Below are 24309 nucleotides of genomic sequence, written 5' to 3' on the forward strand. Positions count from 1 at the left end.
TTCTCTGAGGGGCAGCTGGAGCTGAGTGAGGGTGTGGGGACAGAACCATCTGCAGTTTGTTTAACTATTTCTATTTCAAAGGTGAACAATAGCTTCAACAAAACTGCCATTAATAACAACAGTTGTTGTGCCAGAATTGTAATATTGTAATATTGTAATATTGTAATATTGTAATATTGTAATATTGTAATATTGTAATATTGTAATATTGTAATATTGTAATATTGTAATATTGTAATATTGTAATATTGCCTTCCTTCCTTCCTTCCTTCCTTCCTTCCTTCCTTCCTTCCTTCCTTCCTTCCTTCCTTCCTTCCTTCCTTCCTTCCTTCCTTCCTTCCTTCCTTCCTTCCTTCCTTCCTTCCTTCCTTCCTTCCTTCCTTCCTTCCTTCCTTCCTTCCTTCCTTCCTTCCTTCCTTCCTTCCTTCCTTCCTTCCTTCCTTCCCTCCTTCCCTCCTTCCCTCCTTCCCTCCTTCCCTCCTTCCCTCCTTCCTTCCCTCCTTCCTTCCCTCCTTCCTTCCCTCTTTCCTTCCCTCTTTCCCTCTTTCCCTCCCACCAATTTTTAGGTCTCCCTTATTTCAAGACTAAGATTTTCCCTTTCCCCTCATGTTCTCTAAGTGCAACTAATGGGATAAAAACATGGGGGGAAAATGTAGAAGGATGGGAGGAAACAAAAACAAAAAAACAAAAAAAAAAAACCAAAAAAAACCCCAAAAAAAACCCTGATTTTGTTACACTGATCGAATTTTTGAAAAATAATGTGTTACTTCTAAGTAACAGTCATCCTGTAATATATTCTATTATGTTTGGCACCAAAAAAAAAGCTTGATTACCCATAACTGAAGAAATATTGCTTTGACACTAACCAATTCAGCATCATTGTGGTTAAATTTATCATTAATTTTCAGGTGGGGAGGGCTTCCATTTTGTTCACATTTATACACCACAGACAATCCAGGTCAGTTTCAAACACACTGCAGACATCCAAAGTGGCTCAAAGGGTGCAGTGTTTGCAAAGTGAGTCAATCCAGAATTTTCTTGATCACCAGCAACAGGAAAAAAAAAAAAAAAAAGAAATCAGCCAAAGTCAGAAGGGCTTGAATTTGCACCAACTTCTGTTTCCCCAGATTGCCACTATATAACTCAGCTGGAAAGGAAGACAAAGCAAGATATTTATGTGTTATCTCGGACAGCTTTCAAAATCACTGCAGAATTTGTCCATTTACTGATGATTCCCATTCAAGTGGGTTTGAAACTTGACAGACTTCCACTTTGGGTCACATTTCCTGAGGCGGCCCCAAAATGAAAATTATCAGATTGCACAACCCTGCTAGACCTGTTCCAGCTGTGGCTGCAACTGCTTGGCAGGGACACTGCAGTCTGGGAGCATGTGACAAAAAAATACACCAGATAGTGCCCACAAAGGCAGAAAATGTCCTTTTCCCTTCGGAGAAGATCTTGTCAGGATGGTGGGCTGTGCACATCTCAAGAACGTGCACGTCTCAGGAACTTGCACATATAAGAATTATGAAGGAAAATATATAGAATAAATAAAAATTAATAAGTAAAAACAATTATCTCTCACTGAACTCTATTTTTTTTTTTCTGGCTAGTCCTCTGTTGTCTCCTGTAATCAGCATTTTAGGGAATGAGATAATGGTTGCCTAGGTGCAATAGTCTTAAACAGCCTTTAAATTATATATTTCCCATTAATATATCTCAGCCCTTAGAGAATTTACTTCTACACGTGTCTTCAATAACATCTTGCATCAATGTGTCCAATTTTTGGGGAGCCATCCAACAAAATTGCCAATGCTTTTTTTTCCTGATTAATAATAACGACATTAAGAGTTTGTCTTTAGTGTAAGTATAGTGAGGGATTTCCCTGTAGGCTGAATATCATCAGGTTTGCTAGTGGCCAATCTTGAAAATATTTCCAAAAATCATTGCAAATAGGCATAAATTTAGCTGCCCGGAACCAACTGCATATCAGCAAACCTAATTATGTAATTTATTGTTCCTTCTTCTTGCCATTCATGGGTAAACTGAAAAGCCTGGATGCCAGCACAGACATTGAGAGACCTTGTGAAAAGTTATCATCTATTCCTCTTTTTTCCTATCTTCTTATTCCTCAAGAAGATTTAGATTTTTATACCATTGCAGACCCATTTCACCAGGAGACTCCAGTCAGAGAGCAAAAGTTAAAATATAACATTTTCTTCCCCAATGAAGTGAAATATATTTTAAAATACTGAACCTTTTTTTTTTTTTTTTTTTAACTGACAGGTGGAAACACCTTTGTCAAAGTAAAACTGCTTTGGAGCTTTTGAACTCTTACGTCATTTGTCTATTTAGTGCCAATTAAATTATTTGGGTCATTTCTGCTAGGCTAAAACTCTGCAAGAAGGGGATTTGAAGAGAGACCTTTCTACCACTCAGCATCTGAAAGTTTTTAAATACTCGGGGGGAAAAGGCATCATACAGCAGAGGACATAACAGAAAACAATGAGACAAATATGTAATTCAGTAAACAAATTTAGTCTTTTCCAAACTGCTGTCTGCTGAGCAGTGCTAGTCTTCAGAAGATGGCTAAATGACTACAGATCCATATTAAAATTCACTTCACTTATCCCATCTCTAGAGTGTTTTCAATTATGTGTTTGATGATAAGGCTGCAAATCCACAGGAGAAATGATGGAAATTGCCTTAAAAAGATTGATTCCAAGCTAGTCTCTCTCACACATGTTAAATCTGGAGATATTCTGGTAACTGAGAACAGATTCCAGCTTCATCATTAAGCCATATACTGTCTGAGAAGGAATCACCAGAGTCATTAAAGAAAGACTCCAAAAAGCACACATATAGCTGTGTATTTGCCCAGTCACCATATTAATGTGATGCATGGATTTTTCTAAGGCAGAGGCTTTTTCGTAAAGTGTTTCAGACTGCCTTTTATTCCTCAGGCTGGCTCTCCATGTAATGAAATGTAATGATCACCATCTACACTCCAAAACCACATGTAGACCATGAAGGCCTAAAATTGCTGTATTTTTTTATGTAATATGAGCATGACTACAGCCTGGTCCTTTTCACGTCATGAGAATTAAATAAATCATACTCAGAAATTATTGGTGCTCTTACTGAAATTCAAGTATCTGTTAAAACCCTGTGGAACAAATAGAAAGGTAAGAGCCCAACAGATCACAGGAGCTCTTCCTACCTGAAAAACACCAGATGTTTTTCAAGAAGAAGCAGTGGTGGTCACTAAAGTTTTGCCATGATTCTACAGGGCAATGCCCTAAAAGATGCCTTCAATAGTCCATGTGTTCCCAAAGAAGTTGCCACAGGGTCAATCACATGAATAAATATATATGAGAAAGGGATTTCAGCCAAATCCAGAGAGGCTCCTTTGGCTTTAAGGTGAAGAAAAGTAGATTCTTATTGGATATCAGGAATAAATTGCTCCCTGTGAGGGTGGGCAGGCCCTGGCACAGGGTGTCCAGAGAAGCTGTGGCTGCCCCTGGATCCCTGGACTTGTCCAAGACTAAGTTGGACAAGGCTAGGAGCAGCCTGGGACAGTGGAAGGTGTCCCTGCCCATGGCAGGGGGTGGGACTGGATGGGCTTTAAGGTCCCTTCCAACCCAAATAATCTCATGGTTCTCTGATTTCAGCTAGGCCAATAAAACCATGGGCAGCTCAGACAAAGTCAATACTTTTTTAACAGCGCAGATCACTCCGACAGGAGATATATCCAGAAAAACAACACAAATGGGGAAATGTGAAACCCAGGTTATAAGAAAGCACTCTTAATAATTCCAACCAGCCCCTAAACTGTAACCGGGCAGAATAACAAAAACTCTCCAGTGATTTAATCTTAAACATGGATCTGAAGAATGATGCATTTCACACCAGGTTCCCCTGTGTACGTTCAGGTCCAGCTTTGATGTATCAGCAAAACAAGCTCAGCTCAGCAGATGCTGTGGGGATGCAAAGCACTTGTGGCCTCACTCTCTTTCAGGCCAGTGTCACCGAGGCAAGAGGTGACACGGGGCTGTGCTGGAGGGAAGGGAAGCCCACTTAGATGCAGCCAGCCCAGGTTCTGCAGCTGCAAAAGCAAGAGGCTTGTCCCTGCTGCAGCACGGGCTGTGTCTCCCCCCTCCCAGCCTCAGGTCAGGAAATTTCCTTTTTGCCTGCGGTGCAGAGGAGCCTTGAACTGTCTCAGCGTGGATCCGAGCGCAGATGGAGCTGCTCCAGTGGCTCTGTTCTCCTGGGCACGTGCTGCACAAGGTGGGTGCTGCCAGGTGCTGCTTCACCCGTGCAAGAGGGGCTGGGGGAGAAAGAGGAGCTGCTGGGTTTACAGCCCGAGCTGGGAGTCTGGGAAGGAGTGAAACCCAATAGGCAATCATCTATTCCAGCACACAATTTTTCCTGTGTTGAAGAATGACCTGTCTGTAGTCTGTGTAGCTCTTCCTCATTTTAACAGGCTGGAAACTTTCCTCCTGCTCTATAATGCACTCAGTCCATAAAGCTAAAGGGAAAAAAAAAAAAAAAAATCTATTGTCTTCACTGTGCTAGAAAACATGCAGAGGAAGAAAAAAAATGCTGCTCCACATTGGGACATTGGGAAAGAGAAATCAATTAAAGGAAAGAAAAAACATATGTGGATGTTTTGGAGAGGGACCAGTTTGTTGAATAAGTTATACTGATAAATTAGGCATAAATATGTTATGCAAACCCAGTAGTAAATCAGGATATGCCACATGTGCCTTTCATCCCAAGTACTACAAAGGCTTTACAGCTCACAAACAAACCTGAACACCATCAGCTACACATGAGTCTGGGTTTAATTTGGCAAAACTTGGCATTATGATGTGCGTTAACCAGTGGAAAAAGTTATCTCAGTTACTTTTACAGATTATATCAGACTGCAACTGGGCCACTTTGTAAGGAAGTACTCACATTTTGCAAGATTTCTACAACTAGGGTGATTGTCTGAAATAAGTATAACACAAAACAATGGTAGAAGTAAATGGTAAATATATGGTAGAAGTACCAGATGTAGATAAAAACCAGAAATGACTGTGTAAATAAGAGGTAGGGAGTGATTAGCTAGAGACCAGTGAATTCAGGAGCTGGGGATTATCCTAGGCCACAGATAAACCTGAAAAATTGAGATGACAGAAAAGAGAAGATGACATAAAGATGCGTAGAGAAGATGACAGAAAACAAATTACTTCAATGGTGTAAATCTCTACCATTTCCCCTTACATGTAAGAAATACATCCATTCTGGGAAAATGCAGGCTAAGGCAGTGGGGAAAAAAACTAAAAAGTAGTTTGGCCAAGCCCTGACATAAGGATGTTGGTTACCCTTCAATTCATAAAGATATTAAAATGAGTTTAGACTAATATTACTGAAAAGGGTTTAAATATTGTGTAGAAGACTAATTTTTCCCATCCAGATTTTATGAAGAAATTTCACACATTTCTGCTTCCTCTGGCTGAGGTTGGAGGGACAAGTTAGAGATCTTTTGGTAGATGTACCATCCAAAACCAGGTTCTATTAAAAAATTGCCTTCTGTATGTTGAACATCAGCATTTATAGGAAGAATTAATCCTTCCAATACATTCACATAAACAACATACCTTTTGAGGCGATTTCTGAGTGAGTAGTGGAGAATAAGCAGGTCAGAACACAGCTGAATAATGACAGGGGGTGAGGTCTTAGAAAAATATTCTTTATTATTCTGCTGTGTTTGAATGACTCTCTTTCTTTTTTCTACTTCTTGACCTTTTACCAGGTGCCACCATGGAAGGATACAGTTTATGAAATCCACTGTTTAGGAAACACAACAATGTGGAGTTACTCCACATGTGAGCCACAGCAGCAGCTACATCAATCAAGACCCTTATTCCTGGGTTATTTGTACTCCTCGGTGTTTAAAAGGAACTGGCCTCCGTGATTCTCAACACCCCGAGCACAAACAAAGCTGTAATAACTCAAAACTTAATGAAAGCAAACTCTGTTTAATGCACACAGACCCTGAAACTCGCAGGGTCTTTCAAGAGAAAATCTTAGTTCAGCCAAAACACGCAGACAAAAGAAGAGGTTTAAATCCCTTCCAGACACGGAGGCATGAGACACAAGGATATGTTCTGTTTATTTAACAAGCCAGAGCTGGAGCAAGAGCCCTCACAATACAATTACAGTGGTAACAATAAAAATGCAGCAAACCAAGTGCTGCAGCCCGAGAAAGACGAAGCCAGAGGCAGGATTATGGAACCTGCACACCCAGACGTTTTAATACCTGTGCCAGACATAGAGCTGTATGATAATACGAACACAATAAAACATGAGGAATCTAAATCCTAGGAACAGATGGAAAGGCATAGCTTCTCTGGTGAAACTACTTCTCATTGGAGGCTTAGCTCCCAGCTCTGTGTGGAGCAGCCACCCATTCCAAGTCACCCTCAGTTCACCCTCCACGGCAGTGAAGATAAAATGCTGCTCCTTCCTGCTCCATATGTGAGGAAACGCAGGGTTAGATTGTTCTCCTGTGGAAAAGACAGAGCATTCCTTGGATGATGTCAGGATTGACCCTGTGATGGCAGCATCCACGGGCAGCATGGCAAACACATCAGGACGGGCTGACTGAAGCACGTGTGCAAGATGAGTACATGAAGCCATTGCCCAAAAATATCTCCAGGAGACCAGCCAAAGGCCTGGCACAACAGAAGCTCTGCTGCTGTGACACAGGATTTTACCCACAGCCTTTTCTCAGAGCCAAATCCAGGACTGGAAATGCAAAGCAACAAAAAAGGTGGGACCAGGGAAGGTTTAGACCTAATGGGCAGCTGAGAGAAACTAGAATAATGGTCCTGATTGCTCCTAAATAATACACAGCAGGATTTTTTTTTCCCCAGAAATGCGAATCATAGAGAACCATGGATCGGATTGTGTAGAGAACTGTCATTTCAAAGCTGCACTGTCTTTGGTAGCTAGGCTCTGCCTGAAGAACACAGGTCTGATGGAACACTGGTGCTTCAGATGTTGGATTTTGCTTTCTAGAAGAATGCAAGGAGGGCATTTTTTTACTGAGTCAGACAGATCAACTCCAGAACAGCAACTGGCTTTTAGGGCACTCCCATAAGTATTTGAAAGACCTAGTTTTACACAGCATACCAAAAAAAAAAAAAAAAAAAAAAAAAAGAGGAAATGCAATGGGTTTGTGATAAAAACATTGTTTCTGGACATGGTTTCCTTGACAATAGTACCAATTTAAGGGCATTTTTAACACTGTTGATGCAGAGACTTGCTTTAAATGGCCCATTCTGGGGCACCGAACAAGAAGGAGCAATAAAGAGTAATCTTTTTTTTTTTTTTTTTTTTAGTTCAGAGAGAAAGGAAAAACCAGCAGCAAGACAAGCTGGTCTTCTCAATGCCATCCCTGCTGAAGTCTGGGAATCTGAAGGCTGAAACCAAGAGGATCTTGATTTGCTGCCGCCCCATGAGGTGTCCAAGGAAGGACAGGATGTGGCACTCAGTGCTTTGGCCTGGGTGGCAAGATGGGGATTGGTCACAGTCTCACTTTAGAAGCTTGACTCCACATCCATCAAAAAATAATAATACACATCTGCATATTTAAACACCATGTAAAATTGTGTAGGGAGAAGATTTGGCCTCCCACCCCTCCTTTTTTTTTTTTTTTTCACTCTTTCTTCAGTTTCTTCCTGCTTTTTATGTTCACTTACCACTGGAGATGGCTCCTGCAGAACCAACAGGGCACGTAGTCAAGTGAAGCTCACACATAAGTTTGTGTTTGGGGTACCCACTGCTTCAATCAAAAGGGAGAATTTCCTCTTTTCTACTGGTCAGCACCAGACCCAAGGAAGGTCTAAACTCTATGAGCCCTAGAGATCAAAAGAGCACTTTCAAGAGGAAGAACAGTGGATAACTGTAAAGGAAGTTACAGCTGTTTGCCATTTAATGAAGTTAAATGCACATGTAAATGTTTATAGACTCCAGGCTGCACTCAATTTTTTTTTTTTTTTGGAAGCAAGACTTTTGCAACATAATTATATGCCCCACAATGTTTTCCTGGTGGATTGTGAGTTACGTATAATTCCTTGTGATAATCTATAAATGGGTCATGGATCTGAAGCAGCTGAGACAGCCCATTACCTGCCTCACTCACATGAGCACTACTGCTATTTATTCCTGAAAACAACCATTTATGCAAACCTCTCACACTTAACATGATTGGTTTGGGGTTTAAATCTTATATTTTTTCTCCACTCACAGTCAGATACTGTTTGAAAACAACAGCAACAACGAGGAATCCACTCACATTTCTGGGCAGGGTCCAAGCACTCCTTGAGGATTGAATGAATGGTTTCCTTAAACCAGGAAAACTTTCAGTGTCTCATCCAGAAAATATTATGTGAGCAAAAGTCAGCTGTTACCTGTTGAGTCTGAAACTGTTATCAGTTGATTTTTTTTTTATTCTTTCTCATGGGGGTGGAAGCAACATGCACAATTCAAAAAAAGAGGTTTAAATGGTCTTTGTAACCAGGAGAGTGTAAAAATCTCAGGCTATTTACAAACCACCGCAGAAACCTGTTTTAATTTAGTAAAATTCAGGGAAAATATTTTAACAATACGGGATTTTTTTTTCCTCCAGTCTCTAAGCTCTGTGTTCAGCCTAGTGAACCAACTCCATGTGCACTGAACCTAAGATGTTTTGCAAAGAGACCTCCAAGAAACCCCCACCAGCTCTCCTGCACTGCTGCTCGATGGCTTTCCTGCAGCTGGGAAGAAAATTTGCATAATAGCTGTGAGATTAGAGGCATGTTATGCTTGAGGAGCCAGAGTGCATAGCAGGCAGCACCAAGGAAAGTGTCTATAATTAAGCAGCAATGATATAAGGTATCTGAGCAAAGATGACAGTAAATTTCTTTCCATAAAAGGCTGGTTAATCCCAGTTACAGCTACTACAGAAAAATCAGGCAGGCCTCTGTTTTTCCCATTATATCTCACTCTTGGCTTCTCTCTTAAAGCTTTTCTGCGCTCTGCTTTTGTGTGATTCCCCTGTCAGAACCCCGGCAGGCTGTTTGTGGGCAACAAAACAGTCCATCATTCATCAGTCCCTCTGGCTGTAGCAGTGAAGAATTGCTAGCTCCTGCAGTGGCACTGGATATTTAATGTCATCCCTGTAAAGGAGAAGGGGAAAGCTGGCTCCCAGTACAGGCCGCAGCATCCCACAGGATGGGGCGTCTCAGGGTGTCCATCTGATGCCTTGGGATTTAGGTTTTATATTTTTCAGACGCTGTACTGCTTTAGTGTATAATTCTAAACTCCACACCCTGCCAGCTGCTGTTCTCCTGCTTTATTCAGACAAAACAATTCCTCTCCAGGCCTGAAACTCAAGGACATCGTATTGCCTCAGATGCAAACAACAGTGAATTGAGGGGGAATGCTTGGAGAAAATTACTTAATTACCTGAAGCTGGAGTTGGAGGATTAACCCCTGATATGCAAATGGACCAAACTTTTAACTCTATGAAAAACTTGTGACCATTGTCCATCTTGGGTGCAGCCTCTGGGAGGCTTTTGATAGCCCAAGCTGTACCTATTGTAGGCCTTTAATAAACACCAAGCTTTTATTCTCTTAATCTTGTCTAGCCCCTGTTCTCGGCAGCCACTCCAAGGCCTCACGTGTCCTCCCGTGGCCTCCATTTGTGTCCCCAAGGCCTCGGGACTCAGGCCTGGCTCAGCTCCAGGGCCCGCCTGACAGGCCTGTGTCAGACCCACAAAATCTTTTAACCTTTGGTAGCCTTTTTGGGGCTACCTAAAAGCAGGGGCCAGACAAAATTAAGAGAATAAAAAGCAGTTACACTTATTGAAGGGCCTTCAGGTACATTTTGGGCAGGCAAAGTCCGCACAGGAGCAACACCCAAAAATGGACCACGGGTCACGGGTTTTCACACTTTTATAAGTTTGGTCCATTTGCACATTGGGGGTTGATCTAACAATTACAGCTTCAGCTAATGAAGTAATTTACCCCAAGTTTCTCCCTCAAGTCACTTTTGTTTGTATTTCTGGGCCCTGAAGCAGTGAGGTGTCCTTGATTGCCAGGCCTGGAGAGGAATTGTTGTGTCTGCCCAAAATGGGGCAGCAGCAGCTGACACTGAATGTGGAGCTTAGAGTTATACACTAAAGAGCTGCAGGATCACAAAATCATGAAAAAATATAAAAGCTAAAATCCCAAGGCATCACCTTGACCGCCACCAGCAGAAGGCAGGAGAGTGGCTCTGCCACCACCCTCAGTCCTCTCTAAATTCACAGATCTGCAAATGGCTTTGCCAATCCCAAACAATCGCCCCAGCTCTGCAATGAAACGCTTCCCCTGGCCCACCCCCTCTCCTTCCCACTCACCCCCCCAAAAAAAACACCCCTGTGCCTCTTTCTGTCAGACCAGGAGACTACAAGAGACATATTTAAACTCAGATAAAATAAAGGCACGTCCCTTATGGCCGAAGTGTAAAATGTCATTTAAATAAACTTTCACCAAAAAAAAAAAAAAAAAAAAAAAAAAAAAAAAAAAAAAAAAAAATCACAAAATGCCCTGCCATAAATGAGTGATTCTTAACTCAGCCAGTGATCAACAAAGTCACTTCCTAATTAAGTGTAGGAGCGTAATGAGGAACAGGGCGTCCTTTGTTTCACCCGCTTGTGTGAACTCCAGCCACAAGTCCCCAGACTCCCCTAACTCTGCGTCCAGAGCTTGTAATTAGTACACAGGGAACCAGGTACTGCAGCAGCAGCAGCCCCTCGGACAGTGGCTCCATTCAGCACCAGCCAGATGTGAGGAGAATTCAAAGGGCGCCGACTGACTCACACACTGCGTGGCGTTGTGTCACGCCGTAATCTCTGGTTTCCAGCCCCACAGTCAACAGCCACTGTCATTTTTAAATGCATTCTAATTAGCTGGTAAGCTTCACAGAGAGGCTCAGCCGTGAAAGTACTGAGCTACTGGTGGAGGACAGGTTGGTCAGGGCGCCTAATATTTCCTAAGCTACCCCCAGCTTCGTTAGGTGTTATGTATTCGTGCCGGTATGATGAAAATTGGATCGTGGCATGGGCAATAATTTTAAGGCACTTTCAAATGTGCCTGTTTTAAAAGTTAGCCCACAGAATAAAAGGGAAAATGAGAAAAATATACGCAGAAAGAGCATCATGAGGAGCAGAAGTTAACCTCCTCCCGAGGTACCAGGAAGCCTCCAAGGGAACCTCACTCAGATGTCCACCTCTCTTATCCCTCTCTGAACAGTGAGCCACTGTTCCCCGAAATTTCCACCCCAGAAAATCCAACCTCTGAGGCAGCAGACAGAGGTCAGGAGCCACTCTTACGTCCCTTGCAGAGCGTCTTAGCTCAAGGTTTTGGATGATCCCAGTAGACTCAGCCAGGCTGGCAGCCACCAGCTAAAGAACCAGTCAGTGGAAGGTGCTGGTAGAAGGTAAAAAGTGATAATAAACTATTTTATTAAAAAGTAATATTAACACTATGTGGTGTAAACTGCTCCTCTGGCAGCAGGAAAATGGATTCCTCCTGTATCTGACAGCTTTACTGCCCTCCAAGAAAGACAAGGTGTGTGTGTGTTCAGAGCCCCTTCCCAGCCACAAAATCAGCAGCTTTCTCTCTCTTTCTTTATCTTTTCCACTAAATAAAATTTGTCATACAGGAGTGCTGTGATGCAGCACGTAATGAGCAGAGTAACTCCCTTAAATGATTTGCATAAGCACCAATAAGAATACCAGTCCAATACTGACCTAAAAGGGGATGCTACAGAAATGTTCATGCAGATTTCACAGGTCTGATCTGGTCTGGGAAGATATTGGCACAGGGTATAAAAGAGCAGCAGATAAATTAGTGTTAATTATGGAGAACTATTAACAGATTATGAACTGCAAATGAACTGAGTTAGCAAACAGACTAAGGGGCCACTGGCTATTGCATGCCCACATTAATAATTTGCTGAATTAGTTGGAATATAATAATAACAATACATTCAAACAGAAATATAAACTTTGATTGTAAAATAGGACAGAAAGCAAAACTAGGTTTGTTGAATGTAAATTGTACCATTTGATTTAATTCTAATTAATGTTGAAACAGAGATGTAAGGGAGAACATTTTCTAAATCTGTGTGCACATATCAGATGCCATCAGATGAAAAATCCTTTTTGAAGAAATTAATTCTCTGTTATCATGTGCTGCAGCAGCAGCCCAGTAGTCATACTTGCAGACAAGCAGGTCATTCATCCAGAAGCAATCTTCAAACTGTGAAGCATTATCGAGTTGTTCATTCACTTTGTTTCTTTTGCAGATGAATGGGCTCAGGCTACCTCTGGAGTAATGTGGTGATGAAATCCTTCATCCGGTCTGTGCCTCTCAGCCACCCAGAGATAAATTGCACTGCCCCTCACCCAGCTACCCCAGGTTAGTCTCATTTGCTCCAGGCTGCTGCAGCACAGAGGCTCAGAAACAAAAGGCTTTCCCAAACACCACCCCTGAAAGCCACATCTGGATGGAGTCTGAGCAGGAAAGGATTATGGAAAAAACTCACCACTCCCATCCTTGGCAAGATCCATTTATCCTCTTAGCCAGGCATACCTGTGCCTCCAGCAGCTTTCCTCCAGTGATGATCTAATGATTGATAACACAAGTGTAAGGGGGGAGGGGGGTTGCAGTGATGAGGAAGACAGCTTTTCCAGTAGCACCTCTCTTCCAGAGAGATGATTGCACATTCCCCACAAAATGAATAATGCCGCTTATTATGTGCTAGGGAACGTCAGGCACCACTCAGATGCATCACTCATCTCTTTTTCCAGGTCAAAATCAATGTGAGGAAAAGTAATGTGACATGGGCACTATAGACTTTTTAACAATACTGATACAAAGGAATTATTAATGACACACCCACTGACCTCAAAGGAGACTGGTGTTTGCTCTCAAGACACTGATTTGAATGTGTGAAAAGAGGTGGGCTGCAGGAGCTCTTAACACATGTTTTCAGGATCTGACCTGCCTTTTTCATGGAAGTACTTCCTCCTGCTATAGTGGGAGGACATCAGAAGCACACACCCAGATTATCAGGAGCTGAGTGATGGCAGGTGAGAGCACTGTGTGGGAATCCCCTGATCTGTCCCAGCTGACAGCCAGGAATCATACTCAAAGGAGCCTAACACATAAACAGGAATTTATATTTTTGGTCAAAAAAAAACAGGTATCCCAAAACCTGGCACAGTCATGTGTTCAGTACATGGTAAAAGAAAACAAATTCCTGAAAAATGAAACAGGCACAGGTTTGTTTAAATCAGTGTTTCTGCACCACAGAGTTTGACTGATTTTCCTCCTGTACCTGTGATTCACATTGAATGGCTTCATTTGGTCCTGTCTCGATTTTTTTCCTCCCTCTCTTCTGAAGTGGATTCTGAACTCAAAAAGGTTGGCATTCAGGATGTGCTCATGACTCAAAGAATCACAGGCTGGAAATGGCCTTCAAGATCACCAGGTCCAGCCCTAGACTGAACACCACCATGTCACTAAACATGCCCCAAAGTGCCATGTCCACTCTGAACACTTCCTGGGATGGTGACTCAAACATTGCCCTGGGCAGCCTGTTCCAATGATTAACCACTCCTTCAGTCAGGAAATATTTCCTAATATCAAATCCACTTGATTTCATGTTAGGAAATAAACAAAAACAATTTAATACATAAAATTTCCTTTGTGTTAAAACCAGAAACCTCAGACTTCTTTCAACCAATGACTGATTTTTATTATCCTCAGTGCTGCTGTTGAAAACTTCAGCTCAATGGATGAGATTTTTGCAGGGGTGGATTTTTCTGGATTCCCAGGAATCCTTGAGGCAGGGGGAAATCTCCATCCAAAGTGAGCAGAGAGCAGGGGTGGGCTCCCAGCTCAGTTTATCCACAGCAGATTGATGGATCTCAACTGAAGCCTTTTTCTCTGGCCCTAAAGATACAAGTCAGTCACAGTTAGGGTGATGAAAAGGGTACTTTTATATGAGGATCCTCAGGTGCACAGATTTGTCGGGTAGAAAAGGCTGAAGATGCACACCCCACTTAACTAATGTGTACAATTTTTATAGATTCTGCAAATTAGCATATCTGACAACAACCCCCCCAGTTAGAAACCCTCCTGGTGAAGTAATTTCCCCAGCTCTAGCACCTTCTAGGTGGATGAGATCCAGGCCCTGTTTACAAAATCTCTCTTGGAAAGCTGGTTTCAGCCTTGGTTTCTAAGGAGAACCAAGACAGCACAGGGATCTTGGAATTTGTTTTGTTTTCCTGCCTAGGAAAGTGTTGAAGCTAAGCTAAAATATGAGGCTACAAAGCTACAAGAGTATGTGTAAAGGACAAAGAGAATATATAAAAGAAAAAGAGGGTAAAACCCAAACCAGCATCACAACCATTCATGTGAAAAAGCCTGGAGAAGGAGGCATTCCTGACCTGGAATCATCCCGAACCCGTTTGGGGTGTGCTGACAGGCAGTAGCTGGGAGGGAAGCTGTGGTTATTGCTAGGTTAACAAGTCTCTGTAAATCCATCATATTCTGGGGGTCCTTATGTGACGTGTGGGAATTGAGATAGGTGGAAAACAGGAAATACACACCAACAATAAAACGGCGTTTTAATCAGAAACATACTTTGGTGGGAGCGAGGGGTGATTTCAGCGTGAAGAACTGCACACAACCCCAAGCTGGGCTTTTTGAAATGAGCCACAGCAAACTTTAAAGATCAGACCAAACTTTAAATATCCCACCATGTGAAGATAAAATCCCTCTTACAGGGTTAACCGCAGCAAATCTAAACCAAATCCTTTATTGTTCCAAATGATGCTTGCAACCTGATTGAAGAAAACACAACTGCGTTGCTGATAATTTAATTTAATTCACTTAACACTGCATTATTTAAACTTCTTTTGTACAAGGCACTTGAAAAGCTCCATAGTCAATAATGGCTTTTGGGAATAAATCATTAGCTGTTAAATGTAGTGACAAGTATTTTTTGAACTGATTTCACAGCTGTCATTAGCAGGAAAATTCTGCTTAAATTTGAGTTGTTATTAACAGAATCATATTTTAAAATGCCACATTTAAATGAGCATTTTGTATATCCCAGTTAGTGCCAGATTGTAGCTTCGTGGAGATGCATGTCATGGAAGTCCTTCAATGTTTTTAATTTCCACACTCCTTTGATATTTTCCACATTTTAATAGACACAGGTACTAATAACTTTGAGGCAGTTTAGCAACTGACAGATGCACTTTGCTGCTAAAAGTTCATTATTTTACCCAATATCATATGACCATAAAAAACAGAAAAGACAAAAGCAAAGAGTAAGGAAGGAAAAGACAAAGAGAAGGAACAGAAGTGATGATTTGTGGTAAAATGAGGTTGGCAAAGAGATTATGTTGGAATATTAATCTATACAGGTCTTCTCTTGACCATAACTCTCCTAAAGGTCTGCTGTGGAAAGAGAAGGGTGAGGTTCCCAAGACTGAGATTAATCACTAAATGAAACAAAATATTGTTAGGTTTCAGTGATCCTGTAATCACAACAAGAGCCATGCTAATGATTCACACTGAAGGCGCCAGAATCTGCAGAATTTAGTCCAAAAAATAGATGTCACTCAGGAGTGGGGTTTTCAGGATCTCTTTATCCATCAATCATCACCTGAAGCCAATTGATAAGACTCTGGGTGTAAATGTTTATCTGTCATACCCAATATCCAGGCACGCAGAGAGGTTAAGCTACTCCTCAGGGAACATGATAAAAATATATTGTCCTTAACTCCCCCCCCCAAAAAAAAAAAAAAAAATTAAAAACACACACACAATGACACATTTCTTGTCCTGAGTCAGCTGCATGCAGAATTCTGTAAGATCATTCTGTAAGATCACAGTTTTATGTAACTGTGCTTGAGATCACAGTTCTGAAACACTGCAGAATTTAAAGTGGAAGTTTTAAAAGTACAAACTAGCTCCCTGAATCTTCCCACTGCCTGCTGGAATTCCTGAGACTTACTCTTCCAAACTGTTCCAGCTGTTTGAATAGACAAAAGAGAAATGCAGAAGCACAGCTGGCATGGCACGTCCTCCTTTTAAATGACAGGTTGTATCTTCACGTGATTTCAGATGGTTGATTGACAGTGCACCCACAAAGCATCTGGTTCAAGACCTGTTAGTTGCTGTTCCAGTCCTCATGGCAAAAGTTACAGGCCCCAAAATAATGAAATTACGGATTTTCTGAAGACTTATGAGAAGGTGTCTTTTTCCCTCATGTCAAGACACACTCTCCCAGGGTTACATTCACAATTCCACCTCCCAAAAGACTGGAGAATCAACGTCTTCTTTCAATTTAAGGAATGGTCACTTCAATCAAAATATAATTTCTTCTCAACATCCCATGCTGATTTAAATGCTCATCTCTTCCCACTTGCCTCTTATTATAACCACAGACTGCTTCAGCTTGGAAGGCACCCCTGAGGACCATGGACTCCATCTCCCTGCTCCTCTCAGGACTACCCAAAATTAAACCACAAGGCTCAGAGTGTCATCCAGATGCTCCTTGAATTCCCATAACTGTGGTGCCGTGACCACTCTCCTGGGGAGCCTGGGAACAAGGAGCTCCCTGCAGGAGGGAGTGGAAGGAAAGTGCTGAGTTTTTGGGATCACTCAGTGTTTTGTCCCTCCATAATTAAAAGAAGGAGTTCCATTCAAGGCACTGCAGTTATCTCTGTTACAGAAATTTTTTGAAATCTCCTGAATTTCCATTTAGGAAATGAGATTTTTAGGAATTGGAGGGATGATGCTTGATTTTCTGACAGACTCACCATCTACTTGTTATCAGCCTTATAATTTTTCTGATATTTGCCTTTTCCCCTGTGATCTCACAGTACATCCCTTCTAAAAAAAAAAAATCACATTTATTAAATAGCTTTTTATGCTGTGCTGTAGGCACAAGGAAATCACTTCCAAGAAGCACCAGGAGGGTCCCTTGCACAGAAGTTTAAGAACAAAATTTAACCTGGAACTCCCAGCATTGAATGTACCTGCCTGCAAATAAATAATTTAAGATACACAGAGGTGCTGTTTCACACTAAAAGTAGTGCAAGGTGAAAAGCATAAATCCTATCACTGATTAAGGTGAATTATCTAAATCATTAAATGTTTTCTTTAGTTTCCTGTGGGTATAGAATATCACTGAAGATAAAAATGACAGGACCACTGCCAAAATAGCAGATAGATTTTCCAAACAGTTGTGCAAGCAGAACAGATACTGGAAAATAGCTCTGTGGAGTTCTTTAAAACAACTTAAGATCCTTCTGATACCTCAGTGTCCAGACAACTCTAAGAAAACTTTTTGGATGCCAGACTGTGTGTGTATCTGTTATGAATAGGAAGGCAGAAGTGATGAGAACTTGTAAGGGGAAAGAATTATCCTTCTTGGTAGGATTAATTTTTAAGCCTTTATGTTTCTGCATTTGCTCATGTTGCCTCATGGCTTTTAGGTCCTCAAAGTAAGTGGATTTGGAGATTTACGTTATTCAGGAGAGGCAGCCAAGAAAATGTTGGTGCTGTAAGGGGAGGTAACAGAAGTGCATTTTTTTTTTTTTTTCTTTGCTTAGAACGATAAAATCTACTTGCAGGAAGGGATATACATTATTGAAAGCTTCATCTTTCACATGGTAGATAAATCTGAGGCATTAACCACATATGGTTATCAAATAACTCGTGTGACTTTGCACAGGAGCCGCAGTATTAAACCGCCCTGGGCCTATTGTGCCTGAGGGCGGGGGGGAAAAATAAGAATCCTTGATGTTTGACCCCTCAGGTTCTTGTGGGAAAGAGCACTTGAAGGATTCCTGACAAGGGCCACAGCACACAGCCTGTGGCTGTGGCAGCACAGGGAGATGCCCCTGGAGCTGAGCACAGTGTCCGACCACGTCCTTTGGTCCACCAAAGGTGGGGTGCGCCTGGGTTATCACATTCTTCACTGGGATTTCAAGTGAAAACCTCTCCTTTGTGGTGCTTCAGGAAGGCTGGCACATCTGGCAGGATGGGATGGCCTCTGGTGTGGGAAGGGCTGCTGGGTGGATGTAAGAGCCCGTCTGAAGCCCCTCGTTCTCCATTCTGCCTTCCGATTGCCACGAGGAAAAATCCCTTCCTCCACTGCAGTTCCGGCTTAGAACAGGACACAGCACAGGTGGAACCACTGAAACCTCATGCTGGCTGTTCCGAACAAGGCCTGGCAAGAACTTGGCAAGGAGTTGGCAAGGACTTGGCAAAGACCTGACATGGACCCAGCTCGGGACAGCCTGATGCGCGGCCTGCTTCTAATCTCCCTTCTTAAGCCAAATGAACTTTTGGGGTGACTCCCGGGGTCCTTCATTGAAGACCCCTCATCTGCCTCGTTACCACTGTGACAAACAAAGAATGAGAACCCTCCTCCCAAGGACTGGGACTGAGACCCCTGCTATAGGGAGGAGGGGAAATTGGTGGTCTGACCACTAATGACACGACCTGTTTCCCTTCAGTGATTCAAATGGACTCATTCTTCATTGTGTTCGTCTTGCTTTGGTGGTTTCTGTGGACTCACTTGTTCCCTCGGGGCGATTACAATGGACTTTCATTGTTACACTTGTTCCCCCCTCTTTCCTCTGTGGACTATAACTGGACCCCCGAGTCGACCAGAACTTCGGAGACTCCCCGACACGACAGACGGATCCCCATCGTCCGGACCACTGAGGATCTCGCCTGTGTTGGTAGCTATTCCCATACCCCTCTTCTCTCTCTCTCTCTATCCTTCTATCTCCTTTCTATTCCCCCACTATCGCATTTACTGTTTTGGCCCCTAATAAAGGTGCATTTGTTGTGATTAACTGACAGTCCCTTGTTGTTTGCCTTTTTTGCACTTTTGGGATCGGTGAAAAGAACCACCGCGACACCCCGCAAGAAGCGGATCGTGACAGTGGACACCGCGCCCTCATTCCCACCCCGCAGCAACAGTTCGAGTGCCAGGCATTGGGCTGGGGATCCTTTCACAAGCACAGCTGGAGGACAACGAAGTAACTAAAAATAAAACAGCTTTGAAAACACGAGGCAAATCTGAGCAGAGTGGCCTGAAACCTTAGACCCGTGAAAAAGTGTTCACAGATAGATCCTGGGTCCCCTCCCCAGCGATGACACCCACGACGGATGCGGCACCTGCGCCCAATTTGTGATGTGCTCCACAGCCAGCGGGAGGTGGCTCCTTCCAGGGGGTGCCTCCAGGCTTCCCCAGGCTGCAAAATGAGAGAGGCAGAGCTCAGGGAGGGCAAGGAGGCGAGGGCAGGGTCGGAGCAGGGTGGGTGGCAGGGATGTCCCGGGGACTGGAGCAAAGCCGCAGCGCTCGCTGCTGAGCAGAAAGTCACGGAGCTGGCCCAGAGCCAGGCTCACAAGAAGGCTGACAGGCTGGTGGCAGCTTTGTTTACAAACTGTGGAAACCCAGGGCACTGGAAATATTCCTCTGTCTGCTCTGGGGTGTCCTGACTCCCAGGGGAGCACTGACTCTGACCCTCAGTCATGGAGAAAACTTCCAAAGCCTCAAGGTAGACCAGAAACCACACAAGTGTGAAATGAATTGTAGAGATTGTGGAGAGCAGTGCAGTGTGTCACATGGGTGAGAAATTTAGGTTTTAGGATTTTTAGTATGTTATAGGTGGGTTCAAGATGGAGGATACAGGGTGTTGTCTTGAGTTCCCTTCTTCTTTCTTCTTCCTCTTTCTTCTTAAGTTTAGGTGGTGTCTTGTAGCTGAGTAGAAAAATCCGCATTGCGGGTCTTTAAGAGTCAGTTATTAAGTCAAAAACAAAGATAATTTAAGTGTCACTTCTTAATTGGGCAGCTTAGTTTTTGATTAGACTTAAAAGGCCTTGCAACAAGAGACTGTTAGCCACTTTTTGTGCTGTTTTTCCTGCATGCAGAATCTGGTGCAGACAGCGTGCTGAAGTTTTGATAACAATAAACAGAAACTGAAGACCAAAAAAGTCCAACGCGTCTCTCACTCCTGACACAAAATTGCTCTCATGAAGAGCCCCCAAGGATTTGCCCAGCTTAGGGCCCACAAACTCACAACAAACCTTTTAATTCCTAAAGTCTCTTCCCTAGCTGCTCCGAGCTTACGCTGCTTAAAAAGACGCATTGTGCCATTTTATTTTCTTTTTAAATTCAAATAAATCACAATTTTCTTTTTCTTAAAAGCCCTTTCTAAGGGAATTCAGTACAAGGGACTGACCCATCTCAGGCCACAGATCGTCTCATGACACCATGAAGGAACACAGAGTCCTACAGCTGATCCAAAGTGGATTCCAATTAACATAAGCAATTATTAGCCACCCACCTGTGCCCTTCATTTAACCTGATTAAAACTGCATCTCAAGTAAGTGAAAAGCAGAAGTCTGTCGATGAAACACTATAAATAGGAGTTTCCTGTGTCTTTAAGCCCACAATACAAATACAGTAGCTGAAGCAGCAAGGGAAAACAATGGCAACAGGAATGCAGCCATCTCCTCTCACAGCCCCTCACTGATGGATCCTTCCTCGTATCATTTCACCCTTCTGTCATCTCTTTGCTATGCTAATAGCCAGAGCCTTCAGCTGTCTCTGGTTTCTGAACATCAGCTTAAACTGAAAAACCTTTAGATGTTTTCCCATTTGAAGAGTTTATCTCTGCCAGGGAAAGAATTCAAAACATATTGTATTTGTCTGTTTTAAATTGAAAATTACCTCATCCTGTAGCTTCCTCCCTTGTTCCACACTCCACTAGTCCTAACTGCAATTGTGTGGCAGTGGTGAGAGTGCTCTTATCACACTCAGTACAATAAAACAATGCTTTCTAATTTAATATTTAAAATTACTAAAAAAGAAATTAAAATGAGGGTACCATGTCAGGAAAGGAGGGAGACAGAGGTACTTCCAAAAGGAGACAAAAAAAAACCAGTAGTAAAGCTTTCCATGCATTTACAATACAAATACCTGTTTCAGGAGGGTTTACCCCAGACGGTGCAATGCCTCCAGAAGCAGATCAGCAATTGTTCTCACTGCTACTCTGAGTTTTGGGAGAGAACTCCTGAGCTATTCTAACACAGCAAGACAAATTCCAGACTTCTGTCTCCCCTGACAACCTACAGACAGGTCCAGGCCTCCTCCACCTGTGTTTTCACAGGAGTTCCTACCTGTACACCATGCACACAGGGCCACCAGGGCAGTAAATGCATATATTACCACTCTTCTCACCCAGTGCTGGCCCACAGAAAAAACGCTGTTCCCTGCAAAACTGGAAATCTGCCTTTCCTGTTGTGAGAAAGGATGAAGTATGGGCACCATTAACACTGGCACTCGCAAAGAGCGTTGCTATAAAGTTAGACAATAAAATTGTTTAGCCTTCAAAAACTAGCTAGTGTTTCCCCATCCATCCATCCATCCATCCATCCATCCATCCATCCATCCATCCATCCATCCACCCATCCTCTATTGGGATGAAGAAACAAAGCCCCTGATGCTGCATTGTCTCATCTCTGCACAGCACACAGTAATTCCACAGCTTGTAATGTAGCAAACAGTTTGGCTTGTGAAAACATGAGTTTCCAGAAGCTCGAGTCATTCGACCCCAAGATGCGAATTCAGACAACAATATAATAATGAGAGCATAACATAAACCACATAAACCAAATTCTAGTCCCTAGGCTAGATAGTTATGAAAGGGGGCAGACTCCTGAACTGGAAAGGGGACAGCAGATTTGCTAAGGGCTGAATCAGAGTGGGGAAAAATTTAAATGATAGATACTACAAGTTGTAAAAGAGCAAGAGTAGCTCTTTCGTCAACAAAGAACTTGTAAGACCAAAGCGGACTGCCAGAAACACTCAAAAAGTATTTCTCAGACCTTTGAAGTGCCACATTTAATAGTTTCTTATCAGCAGAGGGAGAACCCCAGGAAAGACAAGATCAGCATATGGATGTTGGAGCTGGCTGAGAAGGTGACCCACTGAAAAGAGCCTTTGTGCTGTGACTGAGCACAGGGACCTTGCTGCTGTCTAAGGAGACGTAAAAACCTGACTCCAAGGAAGAGCTGTGGAGAAAATATGATGCCAAACATATATTTTTTGTGTCGTACTCAAAGTCACAGAACCCATTAGAGCAGCCCTGTAGTCACTGACAAATTGCTTGAGCTGATTATTTATGTAGACCTATATCCCCCAAGTAAACCAATAACAGGGCTCATGATTCCAATGCCTAAAACTGAGGAAATAGTGTCTGGATACAGACAATGCCAAAATATTTTCAACATCTCGTGCCAAAGGTAAAAGCTGCACAGCAAAGTTACAAGTTGCACAGGGAGGGTAGGTAGATCAAGACACTCTGGGGACCAGCCAAGATGAGTGATGATGCATTTTGTAACCCAAAATCACAGCAGAACTGTATCAGTGACACCAGAGGAGATGTCACAGAGCTGTCACAGCCCACGGCGTCCTGTGGCTGAGATGGGGCACTGGGGTAACTCAGCTTGCAGCAACTGAAGCCTCACCCCAGCCAGCCTGCAGGACACAGGACAGCAAGAAATGAAACAAAAACAAATCCCTGTCAGCAGTGTAAAGGTATTCCAGCTTTGCTACTCCGAGGATGAACACTTTGTTTTAGGTGTCCCCTGCAGCTTTAGAAAAACAGGAAAATAAAACCCACAAAATTTCCACTCACGAATGCATGCAGCTGCCTGAGAGATGTGCTCTTCTGGACCCTCAGAAAAAAAAGAGAAAGACATTCTTCTCTAGCTCTGAAGCTTATTTTCCTTAATTTCTGCTTCCTACTTCCATGCAGGAATTTGCTTTACTCTCTTTTGGAGTGTTTCTTCATCTTAATGCCTGCAGGGAACCTCCAGCACACATGAAGACATCCCCAGCTTCATGCAAACTGCTGACAATGAGCACCTAAAGGAGCAGGAGGTGGTGAATATAAAAACTATTGTGCAGAGAAGATTACTTTTAAGCAAATTGTTCCTGTTTCACAAAAGACAGTGACAATTCTCTGTTTCTTGGTAAAATGGAATGGAGAGGTTACTGAGAAAAAGCTCAAGATTAATTCAAAGTTTTGTCTTGAAAGCTAAAGCAGGAGTCTCAAACAAAATACATAACAAGATAAATATAAATGAATAGGGAGTTGATTCCTTTTTTTTTCCTCCCAGTGGAAAAAAAAAAAAAAACAAACAACAATAGCATCTCTTAATTAAACACTGATGTTTTTCCTCCCTTTTTATTTACTGTGGTTTCTTGAGATCCTGGGGTACTTTGACTGCAGACAAATCTCTGGTTTATAGCACAAACAACATATCAGGGCTTGCCATCAAAACACACCTACAGCCACACTGTGCCCTGGTGAAGGCAGCTGAGCTGTGTCCCCCAGGGAATAAAATGCAGATGTGGGGACAGATCCTGCAGAGCATGAACTGATGAGACGCAGCCAATCCCTTCCAATTTGGGCAAACACTCGGGGATTTTGGCTGTTGTGCAGGAGGCAGGTTTTCCCAGGCAGCGTTCAGAGCAGACCTGCTTTGAGGACCAGCCCAGAGCTGAGTTGTGTCCTCTTGATGCCTTGGGAAGGCTGCCCTGGAGCAGAGGCTGGGCAGAGCTAGAGAATAAAGCAGGGATTTATGAAAGGATCTCCTCCATGGATCCACCTTGGGCAGCACCAGAGCCCAGCCAGGGCTGCAGCCAAGAGGAACCAAAATGGTCCCAAAATGCACGAGCGCTCCCGGGGGCTCTCACTGGGATCAGCTCTGCTCCATTTGCACCTTGCAGTTCATTGTCCCATTCCAGCTTTAGCCCAGGCACTCCCATCCTGCTTGTTTTTCTCTCTCCAGCCCACGCTGTTTGTGCTCCTGGGCCTGAGCTTTGGATCATTTGTCCTTGGTGCCCAGCTGGAGCAGGAATTGTTTTGTCTCCCTGCTCTGTGCACAGAGCTCAGCATCCCCTCACATGAAGCTCAGACCCACACACTAAAGCAGCGCAGAATGTGAGAAATAGAAAAGCCAAAACCTGAGGCATCACTGAGTCGTTGTTTGAGTGCTCTAGGGCTGGAGCTCTGCCACCCACCCCAGCCCACACAGGTGGGAAGGGACGTGTGACACAGCCAGAGCCACCCAGGGGCCCTCCTGCTCCAGCAGCTGCCACAAACCAGCCTGGCAGAGCCC

At 43.1% G+C, this 24309-nt stretch overlaps 1 long non-coding RNA gene across 2 annotated transcripts; it reads right to left on the reverse strand.

Moving 5' to 3' along the window:
* Positions 1-6160: 6160 nt before the first annotated feature.
* LOC128781996 (uncharacterized) lies at positions 6161-10330 on the reverse strand. 2 transcript variants are annotated; one of them, XR_008428607.1, is made up of 3 exons: positions 8348-10330; positions 7752-7910; positions 6161-6554 (listed from the first exon to the last, which is right to left on the reverse strand). It is a non-coding gene; the product is annotated as an uncharacterized LOC128781996 (long non-coding RNA). The 2 variants fall into 2 exon arrangements; XR_008428608.1 differs by having other exon boundaries at positions 6161-7064.
* Positions 10331-24309: the final 13979 nt, after the last annotated feature.

This window comes from Vidua chalybeata, chromosome Z (genome assembly GCF_026979565.1).
Source record: "Vidua chalybeata isolate OUT-0048 chromosome Z, bVidCha1 merged haplotype, whole genome shotgun sequence".
Taxonomy (NCBI): domain Eukaryota; kingdom Metazoa; phylum Chordata; class Aves; order Passeriformes; family Viduidae; genus Vidua; species Vidua chalybeata.